Consider the following 18,397-nt stretch of genomic DNA (forward strand, 5'->3'; position numbering starts at 1 on the left):
TCTAGGTGTTGGATCCTAGAGGCTAGGACTCAAGCAGGGATCAAAGGGCCAGGCCTAATGGGAATGGTGGGTTGGTCCCCAAGGTATGCCCGGATGGTCAGACTGCACCCAAGTCTCCTGAAAAGGTTGGTGCATCCTGCCCCCTGGAGGCTTGCTTATTCCTACAGGCTCCACCACATAACAGATATAATGGTGAGCATGAGATATAATGGTGAGCTTCCTAGACTGAAAACTGCAGGACGCCTTTATGGGCACAGCCCTGAAGGAAGAGCCCTGCTGCAGCCAGAACCCGCCCGCAGAACGAGTGTCTCCAGAGGGTCCTCTCCTACTGCTCCTCATTTTGCTAGAGAAGTGACAAAAGGGAGATGAGCGGGGACATAAGTTAACAAGAGTGAGCTTCGGCAGTCTTGTTTATAGGGAAGAACTGGAGCTAGAGCGGCTCCTATGGCGTCGGTGGCCAGGAGAACCAGACCCTCTGCATACAGGGGACCTGCGTCTTGGGGAGCGTGACCTTCTCCTCATCCGTGGGGGTGACCTGAGCCGCCTGGGAGGTGGTGGTAGGATTCTCCTGGGAGGGTAGTATCGCCGGGGTGGCGGCTTAGGCCAGGGGGCCAGCGCAGCAGTAGCAGAGATCTCCTGACCACCGATTTGTCCTCCATCCATGTGCTTCAGTGCTTTCTCAGCTTCATCTGGATCCTCAAACTCCACATATGCATAGGCTTTGGATAGATGAGGCTGCGTCCTTTTCACAGGCATGTCGGTCATTTTAATCTTCCCATAGGTGGAATATCTATCTCCATGATGTGATCCTTAGTCACATTCCTGGTTAGCCTCCCGATGTGTGGGAGGTTTGGTGGGTTTAGGGGAAGGGCTTCGCCTTTCCAGCTCCTTTCCATCTTTTAGGTGGTTTGGATTTGTTGCCGTGTCTGCGCCGTGAAGGTCCTGGGAAGCACAGGGGCTGCTGGAACCAGAGCTGCGGGATGGACTGGCGCTTCCAGGGGCTGGAGGCTGAAGAGGAACTGCAGCCATGCTTGAGCCTGTGCTGGTGCTAGAGCCTGAACTTGAAGTTGAGCTGGACCGAGATTGCTCCCCAGACGGGGCCTGTCGTGGAGCCCCAAAGGCTGAAGCCCCGCTCCCGGCGGCCCCCAATTCCCCCAGGCCTGACCCGGCCGCCTTTCCGTCCGCGGATGCCCCGACCACTTCCGGGCCGCGGCCTCCACGCCTCCCCCTCAGCCCGCTCAGGGCCGTAATCTTTCTCCCCGTGCTCAGCTCTGTGCCCCGTCGCCAGGCCGCTGCCACACCACGGTACTGCAGAGTCGGCAGGCTGCATGAGGTACTCCCCGGGGGTTGACGGTGGGCCCCTGAAACTCGGATGCGGTCGGATTCCGCCCCCAGTTTACATCTTCCCGCCGCAGCCACCACCTCCTCCCGCTTTCTGGTCTGCTCATTTAAAAAAAAACTGTTTCTTAGGGCCGGGGATTTAACTCAGTGGTTCCGCCACCTGCTTCGCAAGCTGAAAGTCCTGAGTTCAATCCATTGCGTGGCTTCTGGGTCTCCCAGGGTCACTCCTATGCCGGTCGCAGCCAGCAGAAGTCCCAGAAGGCGGTGGAACGGCATCCGGCAAGCGGGTTAGTGCTCAGGAAGGCCTGGGCTCCTCTCTTCTCTCAGGAGGTGGGCAGAACCCACCCCGCTGGCTGGTAAGGTGGAATTCCTCCCTTCCTCTCTTTACCTGGGGGCCAGCGGGGAAGGCCTGACCTTGCTCAAGGTTACCATTGCTTTAGGCCTTTTGGTTTTTTTTTTTTTTTTTTTTTTTGTATCGGGATCTAACTCAGGACCTTGTGCTTGTGAGGCGCAGTGTGAGCTAAATCCCCAGCCCTTATCTGGCTTTTTTCTGGGAGTGTCAGCACAAAGTGAATCATACCACATCTGTTTTGTTATCTTACTCAGCCCCTCATTTTCTTCCTCTCCCATTTTTATCAGTCCCTTTTTCTTGCCAGGGTTTGTGACAAGACTCACCTTGTCCAAACTATGCTCAGCCTCTCCCACATCATAAACATCCTGTATGACAATTGGGTTGAGCAGGGAGAGCAGAGAGCCGAGCCATTCTCAAGAGCCTTCTCTGGTTTTTGTTCCAGTTGTACAAATGGGTTCATCTGGTCCTTGAAATACTTGGGCAAAATGGCGGTCTGGGCAGATTCCCAGAATACCAGGTTCTCCTGTGCTTTTCTGCGGGGTGCCTGTCCTGGCAGAGCCCTTTCATGTGGCCATGCCTCTTCAGGCCCGTGATGATCCAGTGTATAAGGGAAGGATGTTCTTGGATCTGGTGGGCATTATGTAGGCACTGCTTAAGGGCAGATGAGTGGTGGTATTGCTCATTTTCTCAGCTGCATTCCCTGCCACAGAAATGCCACCCCCTCTCCAGAGTCTCACCATGCAGACAGTCAGACTCTGATGCGGCAGTTATTTAGAAGGGTTTGCAGGGCTAGGGATTTAGCTCAGTGGTTCCACCGCCTGCCTTGCAAGCACAAGGACCCGAGTTCGATTCCCAGTACCAAAAACAAACAAAAAAAGACTAAAAGGGTTTGCAATATCTAGCAATTCTTCAGCAGTGTAATTCCAGACAGAAGCTGGGCCTGGTAGTGCATGCCTGGAATCCCTGTATTTGGAAGGTTGAAGCAGGAGGTTTGCTGTGAGTTTAAGGCCAGCCTGAGCTACATAGTGAGTTTAAAGCCAGCCTGGAATACCAAGACCCTGTCTCAAAAAGCCGAAACCTAAAACAAAAGTTAAACAAAACAAAACAAAAGCTCCAGACAGTGACATTTCCTTGGAGAGGGAGGCCCCCCATCTTGCATCTGCATATGCTGTGGGTTTGCCTTGAATTGCATTAATGGTTGAGTGAAAAAGTGAGTCTAATGGGCATGAGAATTCTTACAACTTCCCTTTAGTTTTCTGTTTGTCCCACAGCCTATATTTTGAAAATTGTCTTTTCTTTTGCTCTGGTGATTATGGCTGGCCAATCATTTTCACATGTTGCTGGAAATAGAGAACGGACTAAGAATGGGCTTGTGGCCTATCTAAGCTGGCCTACCATGTTGTAGGTGATTCATATGTGTGCTCCAGAGGGACCCTTGAATTGCCAGGACCACCACCATGGTTAGAAAGTGGAAAAGCTGCCTGAAATATAGCTGTGCTGAAGCTATCTTAGAAATGGAACTTTAGATATAGTTCTGTGCACAAAAAAACATTTTATTTGCTTAAAAAAGCAGAGTGGGATTTCTGTTACAGCCAAGAGTTCTGACGCTATATTGTACATGTGATTGGATAGTCTTAGATTTCATCATTTAAAAATATTTGGCTTCCATGCAAACAACTTATCTGCAGTGAGGGCAATAAATGTGGTCTAAACACTAAAAAGGACTCCCCAGCAGAATTTGTGAAATGCTCTCCAATTTACCCTTTGAACCCTATTTCACTAAGCAAATATTTATCTGTTGATTGTTTACCATCTGTTAGTCACTCCCACTAAGTGCTGGTCATACAATAGTGAGTGAAACATTTTGTCTTGTGTTTGTGGAACTTATGGTCTCATTGACTTCCTTTCTTGAATTGTATGGTACAGAACTGGCAGTGTAGACCTCTTTTGTGTTCTACTTTGAGTCAAAGTGGAAATAATTTTTCAAACAGCAGATCATATTAATATACTAATGCTTTTAAAAAAATATTTTATGATCATGAGATAATTACAGTAATGACTAGGAATTAACCATCAATGTAAGTCAAATTTCTAGAAGCCTTTGAAATTGATGAATGCTATAACTTTATGACAATATATAACATGTTGAGTTTTCACTCTGGAGAGATACAGGCCTCCCTCAAGTTCCTCTCCTTTTGTTGGTGTGTCCTAAACACCTAGGTATGGGTAAGGTGATGTTGAATGTTTGAAAGGAACAAGTCTTGGAACTAAAACCAGGTTGAAAAGTTCTTTCTCAAACCTGCAGGCAGACTGACTCTCCTTTCAAAGTACAGCGCAGGCCAGGCGTGGTGGCGCACACTTATAGTCCCAGCACTTGGGAGGCTGAGGCAGGAGGATCACTGAGTTTAAAACCAGCGTGGGGTAGTGTGTTTCAGGTCAGTCTCAACTACATAGTGAGACCCTATCTCAAAAAATCAAAACCAAAACCAAACAAAAAAACAAAGTACAGTGCAGGAACATTTAGATCATGATTGGCTCTTCTGCCAGGACAGACTGCCCTGGAGTTCAGGGTTTGGCTCTGTTGGAAGGGAAGGGTCCTGTCCCTCCACTAGTCTGAAAGAGATGGCTGACAGAGCGCCCTCTAATGGGGTCAGTGAGGTATAGCTCAAACCCTTCCTGGTGGTGGGAAGTTCCTATCTTGATGTCAGTAACTTGCTACTTATTTTTAAGTAGGTGAAAGCTAGTCATATATGAAGTTTCTAACATTAGTGATGATTTTCAACCTTGGCTATACATTAGAATCAAGGAGGGAGATTGTAAATGTCCTAATGTTCAAGCTGCAACCGGGACCATTTAGATCAGAATCTTTGAGGGTGGGGCCCTGGTTACTTTCCTCTTTGCTGAGACAAAATACCCAAAGTTCAGGGTGAAAGGGTTTATTTAGCTTGCAGTTCATTGAAGTTTCAATCCATAATCTGTTGGCTCCAAGGCAGAGTGGTGTCACAGAGGAGAAACAGCTCAGGGTGCCAGAAGGTAGCCAAGCAACAAGGGAGCAAGGGAGGGGCTCTCAACAGTGTCTCCTACCCCTTTTATCTCATGCAGACTACTTAGGGCGGGTAGCACTCACACCCTTAATCCTAGTGCCATTAAACCTAGCATTGCATGAATCAGTTCCAGAAAAAGCCCCACCTGTGACTGCATGCGTCTTTGAGGGGGATAGCTAAACACAAGCCATAACAAGTGGTATTTATTTATTTAATTTTGGGAGTTTTTGTTTGTTGTTTTTTGAGACAGGGTCTTGCTATGTAGTCCAGGCTTGCTTTGAACTCACTATGGAGCCCAGGTTGGCCTTGAGGTCGGTAGTTCTCTTGCCTCAGTCTTTAGAGTACTGGGATTTTAGGCGTGTGCTGCCACACCCTGCTAGTTTTTTTTTTAATTAATACTTGCACTTTAGTATAGTATATTATTATAGTTGTTCCATTTTTATTAGCTATTATTGCTTTTCTTTTCTTTCTTTCTTTTTTTTTTTTCTTTTCTGGCACAGGAGATCAAACTCAGGAATGAGCTTGCCAGGCAGGCATATTGCTGCTGAGCTAAATCCCTGAACCTATTAGGTATTATTGTTAGTCTCTTACTGTGCCTAAATTACAAATTATATTTTATCAAAGATATATGTGCTCAGGAAAAGCAAAACATAGTACATATAGGTCTCAGTACTACCATGGTTTCTGGAATCCACTTGGGTTCTCGGAATGTGTAGTTCCTCAGGAGAGTATACCCTGTATAGGCCCAAGGTTGCTTTGTAAGTCCATGAAAACATAGGTATGAAAATGGGGCCCTTGAATAAACTGTCCCTAGGCCTTTTCACCAATCTAAGGAAGTGGGGCTTGGGTTTGGCTTGCCAGAAGGGAGCTGCTGAACAGAGATACAAAGTAGTTTCAGGGCTTCACCAAGTGGACTTTACTGCACTCCCTCAGCACAGGTGAAAACTAACTAAAAGTTTCTACCACAGCTTAGGGTTTCCCTCAGAGGATTTTTCTTTTATTTATTTATTTTTTCATTGAGTTTATTGGTCCTTTTTAAGTATACAGTACAGTTACGTTCATCATTGGGACCTTGTGCCTTTACATGACAGATTTTGGTTCTCATATTTTCCCCATACCCTTGCCCTCCCTTCACCCCTTCTACCCTCTCCTATTTACAAAGACTCTGTTTCCAGTTTTTTCTTTTTCTCATATTTTTAAATTTTTGCTTATTTCCTTTCCCCTACCCTTCCCACTTCCCCTACACCTTTAGCCCTTTTCTTCCTATTTCACATTATCAGTTATAAAACTTGGATCTTATTTACACTTTTAGGGTTTTATTGTTGTTTTTTTTTGTTTGTTTGTTTGCTTTTTTGGTTTTTTGAGACAGGGTCTCACTATGTAGTTGTGACTGACTGGGAATTTACTATTTAGCCCAGGCTGGTCTTGAACTCACAGCGATCCTCCTGCCTCAGCCTCCCAAGTACTGTGATTACAGGCATGCGCCACCACGCCTGGCTTACACTTTTAGTTTTTCATACCAGAGAAACTATTTGGTATTTACACATGTGTCTTATTTATTTCACTTAAGAGTATGGCCTCGATATGCATCCATTTTCCCATGAATGACTCTAATTTCTCATTCTTTATGGCTGAGTAGTACTCCATTTTATAGAAAAAATCTTTATCCAGCCTCCAACTGATGGGTAATTGGGCTCTTTCCAAGTTTTAGTTATTAAAAACTGTGCCACTATAAACATGGGTGTGCGTATATCACTGTGATATGATTCTTTTAATTCGTTTGGAAAGATACCCAGTAGAAGGATAGCTGGGTCAAATGGAACCTCTAATCCTAGTTCTCTGAGGTATCCCCATATTGATTTCCATAGTGGTTGCACAAGTCTGCCCTCCCACCAACAATGAAGAAGGGTTTCTTTCTCCCCAAAACCCCGCCAACATTTGTTATTGGTTGATTTCTTGATAGCAGCCATTCTTTGTGGGGTGAGGTGGAATCTCAGTGTTGTTTTCATCTGCGTCTCTCAAATGACCAGTGATGTTGAACATTGTTTCATATATTTATTTGATGTTTTTACTTCTTTGTCCGAGAAATGTCTGTTCATTTCAGATGCCTAAGTTTGAATCAGGTCTTTATATTTGGGGAGTCTGATTTTTTTTTAGTTTTTCCCCAGCCCTTGATTTTTTTTTTTTTTAATATATTTTAGATAATAGTCCTTTGTCTGAGGAGCAGCTGGTAAAAATTTTCTCCCACATTGTAGGTTGTCTCTTAGTTCTGTTGATGGTTTCTTTTGCAGTGCAGAAGCTTTTTAATAAAATGAGATCCCAGTTGTTGATTCTTTATGCTAGTTCCTGTGCTACTGAGTATGTGCTCAGAAAGTCTTTTTGTATGCCAATGTCTTTGAGAGTTCTGCCTAACTTATCTTCCAGCAAGTTTAGTGTTTCTGTTTTAATATTTAGATCTTTAATCCACTTGGATTTTAGTTTAATGCATGGTGAAAGATAAGGGTCTAGTGTTAATCTTTGGCAGGTTGAAATCCAGTTTTTCCAACACAATTTATTAAAGAGGCTATCTTTCCTCCAGTGAAGATGGTTGGCTCCTTTGTCAAAGATGAGGTAACTGAGTATGTCTGGAATTGTTTCTTTGTCTTCCAATTGATTCCACTGATATCTTGGGTCTCTTTCTTTGCCAGTACCATGCTATTTTTATTACAGTGGCTTTGTAGTGTACTTTCAAGTTGGGAATTGTGATACTCCCTTGTCATGTCTCTGCTGCCTAGAATTGCTTTTGCTATTCTAGGTCTCTTCTGGTTCCAAATGAATTTTTGGATTGTTTTCTCTAGTTCTGTGAAATACTGTTGGGATTTCAATAGGGATTACATTGAATCTGTATAGCACTTTTGGAAGTATGGCCATTTTCACTCTGTTGATTCTTCCTACCCAGGAGCAGGGGATATCTTTCCATTTTCTTATATCCTCTTTGATCTCTTTTTTCAAAGTGTTGTAGTTTTCAGGGTAGAGATCTTTTGCTTCCTTCGTTAGATTGATTCCTTCATTTTTTTCAATGCTACTGTGAAAGGAATTGTTTCCCTAAATTCTCTCTCAGTGAGTCTCTTATTTGTGTAGAAGAGGCTATTGATTTTTGAGTGTTGACCTTGTATCCAGCTACTCTGCTGAAGGTGTTAAGTCTTGAAGTCTTTCAGTGGAGTTTTTTGGGTGTTCTATGTAGAATATATCATCAGCAAATAATGTTTTCTGTCATTAATTCTGTGAACAGTTTTTTTTAAGTCATTTGTACTTTCTCCTATTTTATGGATTCCTATCAGTCTCATGTTATTCTTCTTTGCATTATCTAGGAGTTGTTGGATTGATTTCTCATGATCCCTTACTGTTTTTAAGAGACCTCTCTTCATGGTCACTGACCACAATCCTATCTTCTATATTTGAAATTCTATCTTCACATGTGTTCATTCTGCTGCAAATACTTTCAGTAGAGTTTTTAATCTCCTGGGTATCTGTTTGAATATGTTTCACGGATTCCATTTCTTTTCTGTGTTGGGCATTCATGGTTTCCCTTTCTTTCCTTTGCTGGGTATTCATGGCTTCTGTCATGGTCCTGACCTCATGTAATTTTTGTCTGTTTCTGTGCTAGAGTCTCTAATCATGTCTTTCATTGTGTTCACCATCTCTGTAGTTATCTGGGAAATACTTCTGTTTTGAATTTTTCTAGATCCTGATTGATCTGTTTTGTTACTTCCTGTGCTATGAGTTCAGGGTGTCCTGGTGGTGGATTGTCAGACTTTTCCACCTCATTTTCCCTAGAATTTGCCGTTGGTGAGCTGGAAGTCTGTGTTTGTGCCTTGCTTCAGTGTTTTCTCATTTTTTATTTTTGTTGTTGGGCTGTCCTTGGTTTAGTTTCTGGGTTAGTACTTTGACCTTCCTGGTATAGCTGCTCTTTAGGATTTGAGTCTGTAATGACTCAGAGACACTCTCATTTTCATAGTATCAGAAAGGACAGGGCTGGGGATTTAGTTCAGTGGTTCCACTGCCTGCCTCGTAAGCACGAGGTCCAAGTTCGATCCAAACTACGGAGGTCCAATGTGCCTTTATTGCAGTTGTTCACTTCCATTCTATCTTCTGGAGCTCAGTAAAATGGCCTTTATGACCACCTGTGCCTCTGCAGTGTGGATCCAGTTAACCAGCCCAACCAGGAGGCCCAAGAGCATGGGGTGGGGTGGGGAATGCCAGCTGGGCAGTCCTTACTGGTCTGCTCCAATGAAGGCCCAGAGTGCTGGAGGTGGGGGGAGTGGCTGGGTGGTCTTCTCTGGTCTGCTCTGATGAAGGCCCAGCAGGACTTTACTTTTAAAGCATATTCCCCAATAAGGGCCATGTGGGCCTGAGGGCATAGCTTAGTGGTAGGGCATGTGCATGCCCTGAGTTCAGTCCCTAGCACCTCTCTCACTGTCACTTTCACTCTCTCACTGTCCCTCTCCAGACAGGTCAGTCTACCCCTTGCTAAATGCACATGGAATTTTATGTGAAAATTCATATATTCAAGCTACAAAAAAACCACTGTGATTATGATTTAGAAAGCCAACAAGTTTTAGTTACCTGTCAGTGACTTTCATTCTGTTTGAAAGACTTCTGTAGAAATCAGTGTAGACCTAGAGAGAGAGGACAGGGGCTTGCCTTTCACCCAGATTTGAATCTGTGCTGTTTATTTGCTAGATCCTCTCCTCTGGTTTCTCCTGTGCCTTTAGGCCTTCACAAGCCCTTCTGCCCAAGTTCTCAGCTTGCCTGGCCTGACTCAGAGAACACCGTCTGTCCCCATCCTTCCCAGCCCGCCCCTCCTCCTCTGGGCAGAGGACTTTGTCTCAGATTAGTCTTGTGTGTATATGGGAGGTCTTTAAATTAACTGCCTGGGTGGGAACATTGTGGGAGAGAATGCCTGAATGAAACCGCTAGCTTCACTTGCTTCTCGTTACTTGCCTTTATCACCAATTTGAGAGGTTGCCTAGCTAAGCAAAGCTTGTCCATTAGTTTTGTGGCAGGTAACACCTCTGACCTATGGGTCATGATGCTAACAGTTGCCTAAGTTGTTTTCCAGGAATCTAGAAGTAGCTCAAACCAGTGAAAGCCACTGACCTTTCACTTGGGTCAGTGTGAATATCCAGTAGGTGACCTTTTGATGTCAGCGGGCTGAAATTCCACTCCCAGAGCACGCTCTTGCCTTCGTCTTCGGCACACGTGTCCTGTGAAGAGCCGTGAAGCCTGGTTAGGCATGCACGACCCACCTTCCCTTACTACTGATCACCTTTCCCCATGCCCCAGACTGCTCTGCTTTATATCCCACCATACCCAAACCTTGTCCCTGTGCCTGTGGAGGCAGTTTGAAGCTAGCTCTCCTGTCTTCACATACTTGCTAATTGTAAGTAAACACTGTCTTTTGTAGGGGGCAGAGATTTAGCTCAGTGGTTCCACTGCCTGCCTGGCAAGTGCAAGGACCTGAGTTTGATCCCTTAAAAAAAAAAAAAAAAAAAAAAAAATCGAAATACCATCTTTTGCAAAATTTGTTTCTTGTTTTTTTTTTTGTACTGGGGATCAAACTCAGGACCTTACACTTTCAAAGCAGGCAGCAGAACCACTGAGCTAAATTCCCAGCCCTACAAAATTTGTGGTTTCAGTGATTGGCCATACCGTGTAGCAGGCAATACGGAGCTAGTTCAGACCACCCAGCTCCCTGGCCCCATAAACATAAGCAAACCATAAAAAGCAATGAATTAAATGGGAAGGGGACCAAGAGATGGAGGTGGGGAGAGAAAGGAGAGAAGGAGCGATATAAAGAATGAAGATATTTACATGTACCTACTTCCCATGATGACTGTAGGTGTTATGTACTGAAAATGTGTACTAGTAACACACACACACACACACATGCGCGCGCACACACACACACACACACACACACACACACACACACACTGAAAGGCAACCCAGGGCTTTTGGGAGGCAGAACTGACTTCCAGAACAAGGTGCTTGGCACACAGCAGGGCTCCATGGATGTGTGTGGCTTGGCTCTCAGGCAGGCCCTGGGAAAGGACAGCACTCAGCTCTGGCCTGGCCCTCCCTTCTCTTTTGTTTGGTGAACTTGATCTGCCCAAGAGAGGGCCTGAAAGTACTCAGCTGTTGGTTTCTAGGGTGTATGAGGAAATGTTTATTTCTTGCCCCCTGATAGTATAATCTACATATATATATATATATATATATATAAAGGTGGCTTGAGAAAGTCCTGAGGGAAAAAATGAAGTGGTTATTTGCTAATAAGAAAACACAGTTAAAAAAAAAAAGAGAAAACGGGGTATCCAAGAACTACGAAGAGCAGGGATGTCTACTCCGTGCCCCCCTTATCCTTCTAAAGATAATTACTACGGGACTCTGTGTGGATCCCAGCAAGCCACATATCCTAACCAACATTTGCCTGACCCAGGACTAGAGCAGACTCTCAGATGCCCTGGGGCTTTCTCAGAAAGGAGCACTTCTGCCTGGCCTCTCTCCAGCCTCTCCCAAATCTGAGGCCTTCTTCCTTCCCTTCTAGAGCTGGGAACCAGAAAGGCTTGCAACTCACCCTGCTTCTGTACCTGATCCTTACTGTAGCAGGCTGTACATTGCCAAGTTTATTATAACTTTGGAGAGAGAACAGGAAAGGCAAATGAGGCCGATGAAAAAGAGTTTGAAAGAAAGAGGGAGAGGAAAAAAATGAGAAAAGGGAATAAGATAATGTCTGCGTGCTCTTTTACAGGTTTAAGAGCAATTTTTCCTTCCTTCTTTCCTTCCTTCCTTCCTATTCAGTGCTGGAGATTGAACCAGGGCCTTGTTCATGCTAAGCAAGTACTGGACAGTAGTTACATCCCAGCCCTAAGAGTAACTTTTAAAGAATTAATTTGTATGTCACTTTTAGAATTCCATGTACTGTAATGATAAACTCGAAGGGGAAGATGTATCTACAGTACACATGGGAATGTCAAGGGAGGAAGACCAAAAGATTGCTTAAATGAGCTGGCAAAGTTGTTTATTGCTGGTTACTCAATTCCTACTGTGTATTTTATAAGATCACTTGTTGAATCACAGGATACGACTAGGCAAATAAGATTTCTAAATATTGATAGGCAGCAACTTAGCAGCTTTACAGATAATCATCAAAAAGCCTCCACACACAATGTTTCCTTCTTTTAGTTTTCAAACTGTATGCTTGGAGGCACGAGAGGAGGAAAAGCGTTCTGGGGTGGTGGGATGGTTTTGTGGTGCTGACATTTGGGGAATATTCACACCCGAGACAGCAGCAAACTTCCCAAGTTCCGCGTGGCCAGCTCCTTGTCTAACACTAACCAAGACATCCCTGGAGCAGATCTACTTTTCTTTTTTATTTGAAGAGGATATTTTTAAAAATTGGGCTTTGGAAGAAGGATTTATGGCTACAAGAAAGCTTGGGGATTAATTGGATATTTTTTTCCTTTCCAAGTAAAATACATAGCAAATATTATAATATGAAAGACAATGAATCACTTAATAGCACTTTTTGAAAGACTGCATTCATCTTAATATTTATTAAACCTACAAGTTACCATTAGATTTCTAATAAATCTATATTGGATGGCAGTTAAAACGTTTTAAATTATACCAAAAGGAGGAAAACCCTAGGTTGTCTGTCAGCTTTGAGTTTAGTAAGTGTAGCCTGATTGGATTAGTTGGTTAAGCCATTACAGAAATGGATGTGTTCCAGAAAAACGTCAGTCCTCTGAAAGTTACAGCCACAGAGCAGTGTTAACATTTACGTTCCTGAGGCAGCCCACTTTCTGGGTCCCTTAGAGAGAAGCTATTTTTCTCAATAAATTCTTCCTACTCTTACAATTTATTTTTTGAAATTCCTGCTAAAGTTTTGTTCCTTTTGGGTAGTGGTATTGGAATACGGTATGGATTTATTCCACATTTGTTACATCAGTTCTTGAGGCTTTCCTGCGGGAGTGGCTCCCTAAAATCGGGCTGCATGGTCAAGTGTGCTGGCATTGTTAGTGGGCTTAGCGTGACATCAATCCCTTTGTTCCATCCCTTCCCCCTTTTCTTCTTCTGAGGCTTTGTTAGGCCAGATTTCTGGTCACTAGTTGGCTACTTTTTACTTTGGTGTCTTATCCCATGAGGCAGGCTGGCTGGCTTCATGGAGAAAAGATGTCAAAATCAAGTTTGGGTTTAAAGGGAGGGAGAAAACCCATTTGAGTTTAACCCTAAATCATGTACTTTGCCTCTTTTTTTTGTTTCTGGGGATAGAACTTGGGACCGTGATGTACTTTGCCTCTTAATCAGAGGTCTCTGCCTTGAGATTTTAAGCAATATAGTTCTGGCTTGGCTTGCATTGATGTAAACTAGGTGTTTTGAGCAACGGAAATTTGTTTCTCTCCGTTCCAGAGGCATTAGAAGATCAAGGAGCCAGCTGACTAGTTAGTTGGTAAGGGCTTTCCTCCTATCTCATAGCCAGCCAGCCAGCTTCTCACTGTGTCCCCAAATGGCAGGGAGAGAGAGAAAATGACTCATGTCTTCTTCCCATTGTGAAGGCCCCATCTTCACAATCCCATCTAAATCTAATAAACCTCTATCAAAACACAAATTACAGTGGATTTAAAGTTCTGCTGTAATTGGCTTTTATTAGTAATTCACAAACCAGAGAGTATCTCATCTAAAGCTTTAGAGAAGATTCCCCATGGGCTGGGAGTGTAGCTCAGTGGTTGAACACTCAGCTAGCATGTATGAGACCCTGGGTTTGATCCTCATCACCTCAAAAACAAAAGAAGAGGCACTCTATTGGGCATGGCAGAATAGTTTTTGTAAGGTGAGAACTAGGAAATAGAACAATAATAAAAGTGTATTGGTTAATATCGTATTACTTCAGGCTACTTTCCTGGTAAGGGTTAAAGCAGAGAGGACTTCTTACACTGTAGACTGAGACTGACAGGCCCTTTTCTTTCTTTCTTTTCTTTTCCTTTCCTTTCCTTCCCTTCCTTTCTTTAGTAAATGCAGTTCAGGCTGGCCTTCCTGCCTCAGGCTCCCAAATGCTGGGGTTGCGGGCATGGGCCACCAAGCCTGGCTGGGCTTTTTTTTAAAGTATATGTTTTTGATACATAATAAATACATTCAGAGTGGGGAGTTGGTACACGTACATACAGAAGCTTCTTTTTACCTCCCCTCCCTCTCTTCCCTGTCTTCTACCTCCATCTCTAAATTCCTTCCCATCTCTGAAGGTCTGCCTCCTTTTTTCTTATCATGTATCTTTAAATTATTTATACTTTGGATTTCTCATGTAAGAGAAGCCATGTGATATTCTTTTTGTGTCTGGGTTATTTCATTTAGCGTTATAGTCTCAAATTGTATCCATTTCCTTATAATTGATTTTTTTTCCAGTCCTGGGAATTGAATACATGGTCTTTGCATGGTGCTACATTCCCAGTCCTTTTTGTCTGTTTGTTTTGTTTGAGACAAGGTCTCTCTCTGTAGTCTAGGCTGGCCTCAAATTCTTGGCATTCCTCTCGTTTCACCCTTCCTGGCCACCACGCCCAGCTCCCAGCCCTTAAAAAACAATTTTTTTTTCCACATTGAGATGGGGTTTTCCTAAAGTCTCTAAATTGTTCAGGCTGGGCTTGGACTCTTGATCCTCCTATCTCAGCCACCCAGAGTGCTGGATTACAGGCATGCACTAGTACAGGGTGGTGTCTTTGTCAGTTATGTACAAAGACAAGCTGCAGGCTTTTTTGGTTTGGTTGGTTTTGCTTTGTTTTTATTTTTTTCAGACAAGCTCTCACTATATAGGTCAGGCTGGCTTTGAACTCATAATGTAACAAATTTGAGACAATCCTCCTGCCTCAGCCTCCCAAGTGCTAGGATTACAGATATGTGCTACCATGCCTGGCTGCAGACTTGTTTTTTGACCTAATGTCAAATCCCACTTGAGTTCCTAACAGTGATGATTCTATTGGGCCACAGATTCTGACTCTGTCCCAATTGCCCAGGATTTAAAAGAATCATGAGGAGAGGAGAGATTCAGTCTGTACTCATGCAGTGGAGTCTCTCCTTCCCTGAGATCCGGGTTTTTGTTGGGAGGCTTTTGCACATTTTAAACCTTCTCTGGCTCCCCCTTTGCCTCACTAATTTGCCAGACTTGTCGGGATGTGCCTGGAAGGGACTCAGTTTGAATAGTCTAGGTCTGGGGCCCCTCAGGTCCCTCAAAACCTGTCTCACCAGTTTGACAAACCTGACCAGGCCTGCCAGAACCCCAGCGAGGAACAACAGGTTTTCCACCCTTTTAAGTAAAATGTAGAAGCAGAAGAGAGGTTAAAGGAGAGAGAGGGAAGGGACACAGGACACAGCAGCACCATGTGTGACCTGCCTCAGGTCCTCTTTTCTGATTTTCATTTTGATGGTTGATTTTGGTACAAAAATCGCCTTTCTTCTCTTCACATCCAGACCCTAGTGCTCTAAAGGTCTGGTTCTATTTCTGGTCTGGTGGAGCAGGGATCAGAAATGCTTAAAAAACATTTTTGACAAAGTATTCTGTGTAAGGAAGGGAGACTAAAAAATGAATAAAATGGGAAAGTAAAATAAAAAGGCACCTCACTTTGCTTTGAAGTGAGTACATCGTGAAAAGTCAGGGCTCTTCCTGCAGAGAACCTTAGTTCCAGGACCAGTTTTTAGGCTTTGTCTCCGCGCCAGGCCTGTGCAGTCAGCCCAGGCTGCGGCGCTCTTTCCCGAGCTCGGATACAAGTGGACAGCGACGCCCATTGAGCCTGGATTGTGCTGATCTCTTTCTCTGTAGTTCTTGTCTTTGCAAGGTACACGGAATGTGCGTGCAGACTCACTTGAATGTGGTCCCTAGACTATGGCAAACTTTCTGTCTTTGCCTTTGGTATTGCTGGGATGTTCAAGGAGACGTCACAGTGGGTGACGCACGTCTGTTTTCTGTGGTGTGTTTATCCTTGACAGTGGCTAAGGAACTAAGCACATTGGGCGCCCTGAGAGCTCCACTTCATATCCTGCTAAAGGTGACCCCAGGGACTGCTGTCTCCTGATCTCTTACTGAAACCAGGTGGAAGCCTGAACAAAGCCTCCAGCCTCACTTGCTTGTGGTTGTTTGCCTTTATCAGCAATTTGAGAGGTCACCTAGCTAAACAGGCCGAGGGCACCAGCTTTGCGGCAGGTAACACCTCTGACCTTGGGCAGTGCCACAGTTGCCCAAGTAGTTTTCCAGAAATGGGGAAATAACTCAAACCAGTGGAAGCCACTGACCTTTCACTTGGGCCAGTGTGAGTGTCCAGTAGGTGACCTTTTGATGCCAGAGGGCCAGAACTCCACCCCCAGGGCACGCTATTGCCACCGTCTTCGGCACACATGTCCTGTGATGAGCCATGAAGCCTGGTTAGGCATGCACGACCCACCTTCCCTTGCTACTGATCACCTTTCCCCACGCCCCAGACTGCCCTGCTTTATATCCCACAACACCCCAAACTCTATCCTTGGGGGAGCAGATTTAGGACTTGTGCTCCCATTTCTACAAGCTTGGGTGCCTCTTGGGCAGAATGGGTCATTTCAAAGCTGGACATTCTTGGGGCTGGGAAGTAGCTCAGTAGTACTGCGCCTGCCTTGTAAGCACAAGGTCCTGAGTTCGATTTCTGGTACCTAAAAAATAATCGAATCAAAGCTGGATATGGTGGTGCACACCTGTAATCTCAGCACTCGGGAGGCTGAGACAGGAGGATTGCTATGAGTTTGAGGCCAGTCTGGGCTACAGGGTGAGTTCAGGGCAGCGTGGACTACATAGTGAGACTGTCTCAAACATACAGACGCACAGACATACATACCTCAATTGTTATTTCAGTGATTTGCATACTACACAGTGGGCAAACTCGACCTGACTTGGTAATGACCAGTAGAGAGATACTGGGGGAGTTTCCTAGCATGCACAAAAAAAAAAGAAGGTGACCTCAATCTCTCATCAGCACATTGATTCATATTCTAGTTACCTTTTTTATAAAAACAGGGATGAGGACGTGCCATTCCATCCATCCACATTTGCAGATACTCTCCGAATTAAGAATAGCACCCTACAGGCTTTGGCTGGGCCTCCCTCCCGTATTTCTTTCATCGTCCCCTCCTTGCAGCTCTAGGTGTGACCAGGAGATTAAGTTCTGGCCATAGGCATCCAGGTGGCAGGTGACTTCTGCCCCCCCACTTCCTTAGGAAGCGCCCCGCCCTGTGGCTCTTCACCCCCTCTGCAGTCATCATGGACCCTGGACACACACCACCAAGCGGGAGCCGGGAGCTTGGCTCTCTCACGGCCACCGTTATCTGTTCTGCCCACCGCCCAGACTTTCAGGGGAGACAGAAATGGAAACTGTGGTTTAACACAAGTGTTTATGACCACCTTGCTCACTGTGGGTTCTCTGTGAGACAGGCTAACAGCACCCAGTCTAAACCAAGCTTCCTCTGTCACCAGGACAGGCAAAGGGAGTGTGATATTTGTCATTAGAATTTTCCACGGGAAACGAGCTGCTTCACCTTGTTAACAAACGCCGGTCACACGAATCTAACTTCAGAGCGGTACAGTCAGATTATGTGCTCTGAAGACGGGACAGTCCTAATGACTACTGCGGTTTCTGTCTTGTTTAGGCCACTGTTATTTTAGGGTTTCAGCCACTTGTACCTGTGCTGAATCTCATTAATACAGTGTACCCTAGATTTAAGAACTCAATTCATTCCCAAGGCCTGGTTGTAACTCAAGTTGGTCATTTGCCTTCAAAGTCATTCTGTATAATTTTAGGCCACACTTTCTTGCAGGCAGATCTCAGTGTTCTTAGAGAGACCTTGGCCCAGGATTTCTCAATTAATGTCACAGAGGAAAAGATTTTTTTCCAGTATCAGGAATTGAACTTGGGACCTTATGCTTGCCAGACAGGTGTGGCTGCCACTGAGCTAAACCCCTGGCCTGGAAAGGATGTTGTAATGCTCCATCTAGAACTCTTAAGGTTTAAATCTATATCTGAGACCATCTGGAAGCACAAGTGGCTGGCATTTGAGTTGTCTGAAGACTTTGGTTGTAAGTCAAAACTAAAATTCCTGCCATAACCCAAGTTGCTCATATGTCAGGCCAGTCGTAACTTGAGGGTCCACTGTATAAGAATGGTCACATTGGTGCTGTGGTAAGTAGGTTTAAACCGAGCCCTGTAAGGATCCCCCATCCCTGCTGTATACCTTATACCCTCCCTGTGGGTGTATTGCTTTTTCCTAGATGCTTTTTGCAAAAGGAAGATGCCACTTCCACCCCCAGTCCTTTAGTTTTTAAAGGTTTTATTTATTTATTTTTAGGGCAGGGTTTTGCTAAGTCACTAAATTACTCAGGCTGGGCTTGAATTTGCAACCCTCCAGCCTCAGACTCCCAGAGTGCTGGGATCACAGGTGTGCACCAGGCTCATGTCTTTCTCCAGATTCCCTGCCGCTCTCCACCTTCAAGGATCATTGAATCACTGAGATCAGAATGTTGACAAACCTGTAAATATTTCTTTTATTCTCTCTCTCTCTTTCTTCTTCCTCTTCCTCTTCCTCCTCCTGCTCCTCCCCCTCCCCTTCC

The 18,397-nt window shown here is 44.6% G+C and overlaps 1 pseudogene; it reads right to left on the bottom strand.

Moving 5' to 3' along the window:
- Window positions 1-375: 375 nt before the first annotated feature.
- Window positions 376-2,153, bottom strand: LOC104850250 (annotated as a pseudogene).
- Window positions 2,154-18,397: the final 16,244 nt, after the last annotated feature.

This window comes from Fukomys damarensis, unplaced genomic scaffold (assembly GCF_012274545.1).
Source record: "Fukomys damarensis isolate Sample0158 unplaced genomic scaffold, DMR_v1.0_HiC HiC_scaffold_26, whole genome shotgun sequence".
Taxonomy (NCBI): Eukaryota; Metazoa; Chordata; class Mammalia; order Rodentia; family Bathyergidae; genus Fukomys; species Fukomys damarensis.